Source organism: Scleropages formosus, chromosome 3, assembly GCF_900964775.1.
Source record: "Scleropages formosus chromosome 3, fSclFor1.1, whole genome shotgun sequence".
NCBI classification, from domain to species: domain Eukaryota; kingdom Metazoa; phylum Chordata; class Actinopteri; order Osteoglossiformes; family Osteoglossidae; genus Scleropages; species Scleropages formosus.
This window is the reverse complement of record NC_041808.1, coordinates 23257482-23268158: the sequence shown is the minus strand read 5'-3', so window position 1 is coordinate 23268158 and position 10677 is coordinate 23257482.

Sequence of the window (10677 nt, the reverse complement as noted above, 5' to 3'; positions counted from 1 at the left end):
TTTCCCCAATTTCATTTACGCTCTGCTCGGATAAAAAGCGTAGATGTAGAGCCCTCTATTGTGTTGTAACCTACTTTCCTAAGGAACGAGACGTTTGCCCTCTCTAGCCTCATTTCCTTTGAATGTACTTTGAGTGGTTTTCACACACCGCGATCTAACGTGTTCTACGACTAATAAATAGGCGAGCGCTTCAGCTCTGCGGGGTCATGCTACTCATAGTACTTCTGGCTCCGGTAGCTAAACTGACCTGTTGTTGACCGTCGCCCACGTGGGACACGAGGACAGCTCCGCAGTCCCCTGAACTGCCCGTCCCAGGAAACGCTGCCTTGACGACCGAGGATCTCGGCGCATTTATCGTTGTTATTTTTCTGTGTGTATTATTATTTGTTGTCAGCATATATGTGAGTTGAAACGCAAAGCGCCGAGTGTCTCACCTGGTTGGTACCGTCCAACAGCAGCCCTTTACAGGAGGGACTATTTATGCTTTTGCCATCTGCCAGGCCACCTCACCAGCTGTTGCTCCTTTGATCTCCGCTGATGCCCCACGGTCCGCGGTCCAGAGTCCCCACCTCCGCCTCTGCGGTAACAACCACCGCAGGCTGCTTCGTGCCCACGACCCACCCATCCAAAGCAGTCTCCCCCTGGAAGTGAACCCGTTCCGTACTTGGATCCACGGTCCCGGCAGGACTACGTGAAAGTGCATGAATTTACACAGACGAAAGAGATGCAAAAGAATGTGCGCTAGAAGAAATGTGGGAGTAAACAGGCCTGGGACAGTGCAGCATTGCAGCCACTTTTTATTTATTTATTTTTCAGGGTTTTAAAAAGAGGGGGAAAAAAAAAAAAAAAACGCTGGAGTGCAGTGTGAAAATCACCAGTGACCTTGTTTGCTTGCGAGTGCCCTGTGAGTCACACCAGCAGTCGTGCCATTATTCATTTGGGCCCCCAGCAGCAAACAAGGCGGAGGCGCCCGTTCGCGTTCTTTCCCTGCCGCCGGAGAAGGGGGCACCTCAGATAGCATCGTTTACAGTCTTCTCGCACACAGGAAGAACTTTCACACATGTTTACTCACAGTCAGTCTGCTCAGTCACTTGTGGGATTGCTGCAGGTCATTGTTGTTTGCTTTGTTAGCAATAACCTTGAAAGAAAATGAAATGTTGCCACGTGGGAGACGACTCGCAGCCTCACCATCAGCCCACCATCAGGTCTCATTTGCACTGCTCTCCACAGGCGATCGGATGTGTTTATTCTTTTTTCTTTTTTTTTTTACCGCTTGTTAAGTTATGCATCATTTCATCTTGTGTGTCGCAGCGGTGAAAATGCTATGCATGTGTGATGTTTGCACATGTACAGTCGTCATGACTGACTTGAAATTATTCAATTTATTTTTCTTTAGAAGGGGTGCGGTGGCGCAGTGGGTTTGACCGGGTCCTGCTCTCCGGTGGCTCTGGGGTTCGAGTCCCGCTTGGGATGCCTTGTGGCGGACTGGCGTCCCATCCCGGGTGTGTCCCCTGCGCCCTGTGTTGCCGGGTTAGGCTCCGGCTCGCCACGACCCTGCTTGGGATGAGCGGTTTCAGACGATGCGTGTGTATTTTTCTTTAGTGTAACTGGTGCTCTTGTTAACTTTTTTCCTCTGTCAATTAAAGCTAAGCACCTTGGTCAAGGGTACTACGTGAAGGGGTGGAATTCAACCCCAGGTCCTTTGAGTACAAGCTGCCACCTACACCACCTGCTGCCTAAATAAGTATAAAAAGTACAGTATGTAATTTCGTTGCTTAATTTGACTTTTAATTGCTGTCTTCCAGGCTCATTACAGGACACTCGCGGTGGGAGACTGGCCGGTCACCGGGGAAACAATCCCCTCCTGTGCTTGGGCCACACTTGACCGGTCAGCAGAGGTCCAGGAAGGTAGCAGCAGCAGTTCCACAGAGCCAATGTACAGGAAATGGCACCGGGGAGGGAACCCTGGGAATCGAGCTCAAAAAGACACCCGATGCTGGGTCCTGTAGCGCTGCCGCCGGAGCACATGCGTGTCCCTGAGCCGTTTCGAATGGCCAGACACAGCTGGCTTCCTGCTGAGATGCGGCAGAACCCGGGCAATGCTGCGGAGCCTCGCTCACTCGCGGCATCCAGCTGCGTTTTAACAGGCGTCACCTGACACGGCCACTCTCGTCTCGCGGCATCGTTCCGTTTCCACAGCGTCCCCCTGCGCCACGGAAACGCTCCAGACGGCGTCACTTTAACCAACAGTGACTCAGCCACTTGATTAAATACGCGGATTAAACAGTCTGCTGATCTAGCCAAGGCCTCTGAAGCTGGAAGCGGGCCTTTCGCCGGGGTCCAGTCGGCTCTAATGAGGTACGACAGTGTGCGGCTACAAATGATAATTTCCCGGGAATCGTGAGAGTAGAAGGGCCTCGGGGCTCTCCCGGGGCCAATTACTCATAAGGGGCCCTTCATCTCCGCACCGTATCAATAATGAACGACAGCCGCTGACCGAAAGCATCTCCTGGTCGCGCTGAGGCTCCCGATCATCCTGACCTCACGGCTTGTGGACCGCGTTCTCGCCCGGAGCCCGAGGTGCGACCGTGCGCCCCGCTGCGGGACTACCCAGTTGAGCCATTAAACGCAAGACACAATGAGCGTTAGAGCGGCTCATTCATTACAGGGTGGAAACGCTGCATGTTTATTTCATGAGGGGCCCGCGGAGATGAGCTGAAGAGCATATCTGCTCTCCCTCGTAAGAGCTGATTTCTCAGTGTTGTTCTCAGTCTCCAGGGCAGCACCAATAAAGGCCCTTTATTCCATCGTCTTGACAAAGAGCGCCTGACAAAGCATCAGTTATCAGCGGAAAAGCGATGCTCCTCTTGGGTTTATGGACTCGGCAAATATGCTCACATTCTCGGCGCTCTGCCGGAAACCCTGGAAACGGCGATCGCGACACCTGAGCGTCGTGCCCGCAGCGTGCACATCCCATCCGGTACTGGTGTTTCCAGACCGGCAGCCTGTCTGGACGTGTGGCACGATGGCCCCTCGCACCCAGGGCTCCGGCGTCGTATTCCCTTCCCCAACTTTCCATCTTTTTCTGTGGGCAGTTGATTGTATGATGAATCCAGGAGTGCTGAGCAGCCCTTGAGTACCAGCCTCCATTTGTTCTCATCAGTCATGAAACAGCGGGATCACTTTTAAATATTTACATTCACATTTATTAATTTAAGGGCGGCATAGTGGTGCAGCAAGTAGCGCTGCCTCCTCACAGTGCCTGGTTGGTGTGAGGATGTGGCTTCGATTCCTGCTCAGTGTGTGTAGAGTTTGCACATGCTCCCCGTCTCTGCGTGGGTTTCTTCTGGGTCCTTGGGTTCCTTCCAGCAGTCAGAAGATGTGCAGTTGAGGTGCTGGGGCAGCTGGTAGCGTAGTGGTTCGACCTGCTGCCTTTAGACCCAAAGGTCACAGGTTCAAATCTCACCTCTGGCTTAACTTGATCAAAAGGTGTTTAGCCTAAATTGCTTCAGTTAAAATTTCCCAGAAAAGTGTCAGCTAAATGAATAAATGTATGAACTGGTGACTCTAACTTGCCTGTGGTGTTTGTGTGTGGCTACACTGCAGTGGAGTAGCGTCTAGTCCAGGGTGTACCCACCCCTTGCTTCTAGGATAGGCTCCAGTTCACCGTGGCCTTGCTCAGGGCAAGCGGTTAGTAAAATTGGATTTATTGATTTGCCGGACACTTTTCTCCGAGGTGATTTACAGAATCGGAGTAAACATAAGTGCATCAACAACAGATGAAGAGTTTTAGGAAAAGGCTAGTCAAAGCACAGCCTGTTTGTCTGATGCTACAGTTTTACACGTGACAAAATACCACAGTAGCTACATATAGAATTGATAGGAAACAGAGAGGTGATTGTAACAAGTGGTAGGATGCAAGTCTGTGGAGCAGTAAGGAGATCTGAATAGAAGTGTCTCTGAAAGAGATGGGTTTAAGACTGTTCTTAAAAGATAAAAGGGATTCAGCAGTCCTGAGGGACAGAGGAAGCTCATTCCACCATATTGGGGTCAAAACAAAGAACCTTCAGACTTTTGATTTTAGACCATTGTGAGTGGGACCACCAAGCAGCAAATAAGACAGTATTTTAGGCATTTACTGTATTGTTCCACCTGTTGTTCATCACAGGTGGAACAATACAGGTTCCCGAAAGTGGCGCTCTGTCCCGACCGGGGTCTGCAATGGCTGCAACTGCATCATAAACGTCTGGTTTGGGTTGTGGCACGATGGAGATGAGAGTTCCCTGGACAAATAGAGGGAGCAAAAACTCCACCGGAGACCAGCGACATGAACACGGGGCGATACAGATGGGCGTCTTAAACTGACACGGAAAAGGAGATGAGAGGGATTTTGTCCTTCGCAAAATCAGCAGCTTCTACAGCACCAGGCCAAGGATGAACAGAATCATTTCATTGCTATTGTGTTATATATATAATTGCAGCCTGATACACAGGCCAACTGGGCGACTTAAACCATAATTCCGCAATATAGTACTATGAAACAAAAATTTAACAACTCATTATTATACTGTATTATTCATAATTGAAAGGGGGGTGCGGTGGCGCAGTGGGTTGGACCACAGTCCTGCTCTCCAGTGGGTCTGGGGTTCGAGTCCCGCTTGGGGTGCCTTGCGACGGACTGGCATCCCGTCCTGGGTGTGTCCCCTCCCCCTCCAGCCTTACGCCCTGAGTTGCCGGGTTAGGCTCCGGTTCCCCGTGACCCCGTATGGGACAAGCGGTTCTGAAAATGTGTGTGTGTGTATTCATAATTGATAGTGTTGCTGTGTTTAGACAGCAAAAAAGGGTTATGTTTTTATTGATGTCTCTCCATATATATATTTTTATATACAGTATGTATGTATATATACACACACACGCATGATGCACGCAGACACATTTTCTATGCTTGGGTTTTGAAGTTACTCTAGTGCTATATATGAGGGAAATTGCTAGTGTGTAATTCCTTCAGTGTCACTCCCTCGCTGTGTACGTCGCACTCCGTATCAGGGTCCTACAAGTAACCGGTCGTGCGGCCGGTTTTTCGGTTTAACTCTGCGTTAGGGTCACTATTCAGCATTGCCCTTCTTTTAAGCATCAGCAGCTATTAATATCCGTAGTTTTGCATGCGACGCGCTCATCGTTAGCTCGGAGATTTCTCCGGAAGCTTGTTATTCCTTGAGGAAAACCACAGAGGGGTTATTTCATTTGTTATCCGTTACCCACGAGAACCCGGAGTGGACGCTGCGTCTCGGAAAAGGAATTCCAAACACCTCTTTGCGATTCACCGCAAGCCTGCGCCCAAACGCGCCCAAGCGCTCGCTGCTGCTGCGCAACTTCGGCCTCGGCCCTCGCGTACGGTCCGGCGCCGGAACGCGTGGCCTCAGAAATAAAATAGAGGAGTTTGACTCAGAGAGGGAGACGATGTACGGTTTTGTCCTCGGTGAGCTGCGAGAATCGGCCGTTAACGCTCTTTCCTATTCCCTTCAAAGTCGTCGTCCGCAAAAGTCGACGCGAGCGACCGCGCCACCGAGCGGTCGTGCAGGGAAATGCAGGCGGAATCCTTTGCTCTTTGCTTGTTTGGCAGGACACGTCGATGGCCTCGCTGGTGGATGTGTGGTGGACGCACTTCAGATACCCCCACCCCCAAGCTACTATTTCTCTGGTTCTCCCAGGAGAAGGCGTGGGTGTGGAGCTGAAGATTGGACACACCATGACCGCAGGGGGGTTGTGTGTCTGTGTGTTCAGGGCGAGCGGTCCTCGGTAACGTTTGCGGCGCCCATCAGAACCTGTTCAAACTGCAATACGCACTGGGACTCACCCGTTGTTTCATTCGAGAGCTTTAGGTTAGTTGAGTTTTTAATGAAACTTTTGCTCCAGATAAGTCTATCTTAATATGTTTTTCCCCCTCGATTGCTGATATTTGTTGGCGATGCCGTGTGTCATTTTGAACACGGTAACGTGGTGTACGTTACAGAACCGAGAGCATGTTCGAACAAGTTGTGCCATTACATTAAGTTTTCTGAAAACGGTTTTGTACTGACCGCTTTTCAATTTCTCTGTTAAACAAATGAGGGGGAAAAAAAATCACTTCATTTCATTATGAATCATCAGGCAATAGTCATGGGGTCTCTTAGTTGCCTGTGTTCCAGAATGGGCGCTCTTGTGCAGCACGGTCCTACAGTTCCCTCCCTCGTCATGTTGCATATAAAGTTAATTAAAAAAAGAAATTTGTCCATCACACAGATAAACTCGCGGAGCGGAATCCAAGGCTCATGATTTATTTATATTACGTTTGCTCACATTCCGGCCTCTCAAGCATTATGTGCTAAATAATACACAATCAGGGTTGGCACATTAGAAAGTGTTGTTGAACAATGCAGCGATGTAAATAATGCAGGGCTATTTTATTGTAAATGCTGCGTCGCATTACATATAATATATGTAACGTGCCCTGGTGAAAATAAATTGGACCTGTTGACAAATAAGACACGCCGAGTATCAATTTGTGCAACATATTGTTTTATGTACAGTGCTGAATGCATTTGTGAATAGAATTTTTATTTCCCTGATGAAACGGAAACGTTATTAGAGGTGCGTGGGCGTGTGTTGTACGTAAACTGGGTGTCTCGCTCGATCTGAGTGGAACATTGGGGCATTGCGTAGTTTAAGGTTTGCAAAGATATAAAATGATTGATACGTGTTCTTATTTATATTGCTAAGCCAAGTAAAAGTGTAGAGCAGCTTGCTCGACAAAAGAAGTTATAATAAGTAGACAGGTCATATTATTTGGGAAGCTTGAGGCTCAGCCCGGTAGAGGAGTCACAGCGGGCGACTTCAGAGGAGGAGGACTGTGTTTTGTACTAATGTGTAAGAAACATGGTAAGAGGGAGGCTCGTGGGCACCGAGGTGGGAGGCAAACGGCGCGGTACCTCCACGTGGCCCAGGAAGGATGCTTCGTGCTGCACCGACCCTCATGTCAGGTGGGATCAGCGTCAGCGCGGAAGAACGGCATGAAGGAAAATAGTCCACGGTGGAGTTGAATAACAAGGAATAGCCTCTAACATTTTAATTAGGAATATAACAATGTTAAAAATGTATATTTATTCAGATAATTTTGATTAAAATACACCAAAGGGTAGCGTCTCTGTAACAAATGGGATGTGACCGGCAAGGAGTTCGCTACAGTTTCCCTGAAATATGATTGTCTGTTGACACACCACTATTGGAATGTGAAATTCAACTGGCCAACAGATAATGTGACATTTTGTCTTTTTTTTTTTTGTCTTGTTATGGGCTTTACATAGTTTACATTAAAGGCAGTTCCGAAATGAATTGCTCTTGTCAGCAGGACACTGATCTGAGACCTGTGTTCAGTTACAAGCCATTACTAATGAAGTGCTGAACATCAATCACAGTAAATCCTGTGGGCTGTACAATGTAAACCCCCCCCATTCATAATAAATTCTTTTTCCCTTAGATATGATCACTTGTAAACTAAAGGCTGCTGATTTGAATCCAGCTGCCGCTCCCGCTGCAGTACTCGAGTAAGGACCTTCACCCTTAATTGCTCAGGTGAGAATAGCCTGCTCTGTTCAAGGGTAAACAGTTGAGTCACTTTCAATGAGGGGTCTGGCTAAATGAAAAATGAATATTAATAGTTAGCATAATACAGTATGATTCAGTGAAAGTGCTAATGAGGAAGCTTTGAAAGTAGAGCGCTGACCCCCGGCAGGGGCTCAACAGCGAGTAGCTGACGACGACTTCGGGCAGACAATTTAGAGTTTCAAGGTCTAGACTCAACGGGTTCAAGAATTGTTTTAATCCTCGCTCAGTTATGCCGCTCAACCGAGCGCAACTACGGTCCTGAGCGCGATAACGGTTGTGAACGGAGGGTCGCCCAGGGAAGCGGTGTAAAATTACGGCCGGCGTCGCGTGCGCATCGCCGCGTCTTCCGTTGCTGCGGATGTTCAGTTGAAAAGTATCGATTTTTATTTATCGATTAACGTCTTCCCCCCCCCCCTGTATTTGCGTTGCTCTGGATGTGCAGTATCTCATTGTCCTTTGAAGGCTGAGCTGCTACGATGCAAAAAATTCATAGAAATCTCACGAAGACCTTCGGTACGACGTAGTAGCTTAAAATGGGCCCCGGCAAGTACACGCTGTGCGCAGCGTGTGAGCCATTCCTCGGCAATCTCGATTCGTAACTGGCAGCGGGTTCCGGATCTCCGCTACGGCAACAGATTTTAGACGGACGATTCAATACGGAAATGCGATGCGACGCCTTCGTATGTGAAAAATCCTGAGCGGCCCGGGAACTTTGAACGTGAGTGACGTTCTGGTTCTCACTGTGACGGTTGCGTCTCCGGTGGGACCAGCTATGGGGTGCAGCGAGTATAAAGCGCCACCTCGACCGGATGTTTAAATTAGCTCGCTTAGGGCTCGTCGCCTGCATCCGGTGACACGATCTCATTAAGCTCAAATTAAGCTCAAACGCATCATTCCTCAAGAAGTCGGATGCGTCGGAGCCGTTTCCACGCTGTAGAGAAGAGATCCTGAACGGCAGCCCGTGCCGTGTGCGTCGGAGCAAGTGTCAGAGGTGTGTCTGAGCAGAACGAAGCGTCACCACCCCCCCCGGGGCGATTAATCATGCAGCATCGTGATTAATCACCTTGGGGGGGCGTTCGGCACACTAATGCCATAGATAAATTAGACTGTAATAAATTGTCACTTTTACATTTGTATTCTTTTTATTATGTTATCTTGCAGGGAGAGTGTGACAAACATGCAATTTATATTCCATAAATCTCATGACAAAAGGTGGAGGGGAGGGGGAGAAAAAAGCATCGCATGTAGTCGTAGTCATCGTTATTGTCATTTCGGGCATTACTTGGCAAAAACTGCGCGTTTCTCCAAACGCGGCACCGTCGTCAGGCTCTGCGTCGTTTCAAAGAAAAGCCGGAACAATTTTGCTTTTTGAGAAAAGCTTCGTTGTTCCGCGCTCATCGTTAAAGTTACCGCTTCGCAAGTCTCTTTAAAAGCCCTGCGGATTAATTGCCTCGGGGTGGGGGACGGGCATTACTCTCCTATCTCCTGCAGATCCACGTTAATAGAGGTGGAGACGCTCGCACCCCGACCCCGCTGACCTCCGAGCCCAACAACGCATCGCGGCATCTCTCCGGCGGCTCTGTGACCAAAGGCTCATTAGTACCAGTGTGTAAGGTTTCCTAAGGTCGCCTGCAGTGCTAGTCCTGCTGCTCTTTGCCTCATTAGCATGTCCTTCCTCCTCCTTCCCAGTGAACCGGGTTCAGTCCCGCTCCGATTATACACCGCTTAACGGAGTAAATCGGCTCCGTTGTGCATCATAACCCCCGAAAACCCCCTGAACCCCAAGGTATTTTTACACCCGGGAGATCACCTTCAGGCCCACCGGCCCCACTGCGGTGTTTTTTTTCCTGTTTATTGAAATATCAAGAGAATATAAGGGAAAGTGATGTTTAAAAATATAGGGAGACCTATGTTGTTGTGTCCCTACAGGAGATCGGCGTCTTCCTTCACCTCACTATGCACGTACCTACAGGGATACCGAGGTCTAAGAGCAGCTGTTAAAGTGGTGACAAGGATTCATTTTTTACTGCCAAACATAGTGTGAACATAGTAAAAGTCTGTTTAGTAGACATCGTCGCAGGACCCGTCCATCTTTGCCATCGGCATTTTTCCAAAACGAGTGTTGAAATCCTTGCAGACGGAATGTTACGCTAAAATGCACGTCCTCTCTGTTCGGAGGAGGTATCGTGAAGGTTTACTGCTAAGCGGCAATATTTGGAAACAATGAGAGAAGTTGTGAGGTTAGGTTGCGACGGAGCCACCGCGTGCCTCGCGCTCCGACTGCAGTACCGGAGAAAGCATCGGGTGACACGGCGACCCGATGAGCTGAGCGCGGTCCTCCGTGGTGAAGTGGAAGCGGTTTCCACGGCAACGAGCCGGCTCCAAGCTAACCGCAGCCTTTGGAAACATTTCACGTCTTGCGTGAGCGAGAGCTGGACCGCGTTGCGCCCCGATGGAGCGGAGGGTCGGCGCGCCGAGCGGCCTCGACTTCGCAAACAAACGCGTATTTGTCGCCAAACCCTCCAAGGAGTTTATTGACGACAACTTGCGCCGATTTAATTTTGCTTCTCCTGTATGGGGACGATCACCTCAACCATAGTGCATAAAGCGGGATGGGTTTGGTCTGAAAAACACATCCGGTGTCTAGCCTTCAAAAGCTTTCCAGAGTAATCCTCGCCTTATGTTTTGTGCAGGACGGCTGCGAGGAGGACAGACCTCGGCAGCCCGGGGCCATTTGGATACACGAGCAGTTTGTGTCGAGGGATCTCGGTCCGTACCGCCGACGCATTCGCACGCCGAAACACACGGAATACGAGATGACAAGATGAGCGTCTCAGAAGAACGACTGGGTTCGACATGACCGACATGCTGACGCGACACGTGATCGGAAGGAGATTCCTTTCCCGTCCTACGCTCTCCCGCACCGTCATGTTTCTCGTGCGTCCGATCGGTCTTCCGCACCTCGGCGCTCTCGATGTGACCGGACGCGAATGAAGAGGCGTAATGGTGGCCGCTGGGAACGTGCTTCGGCAA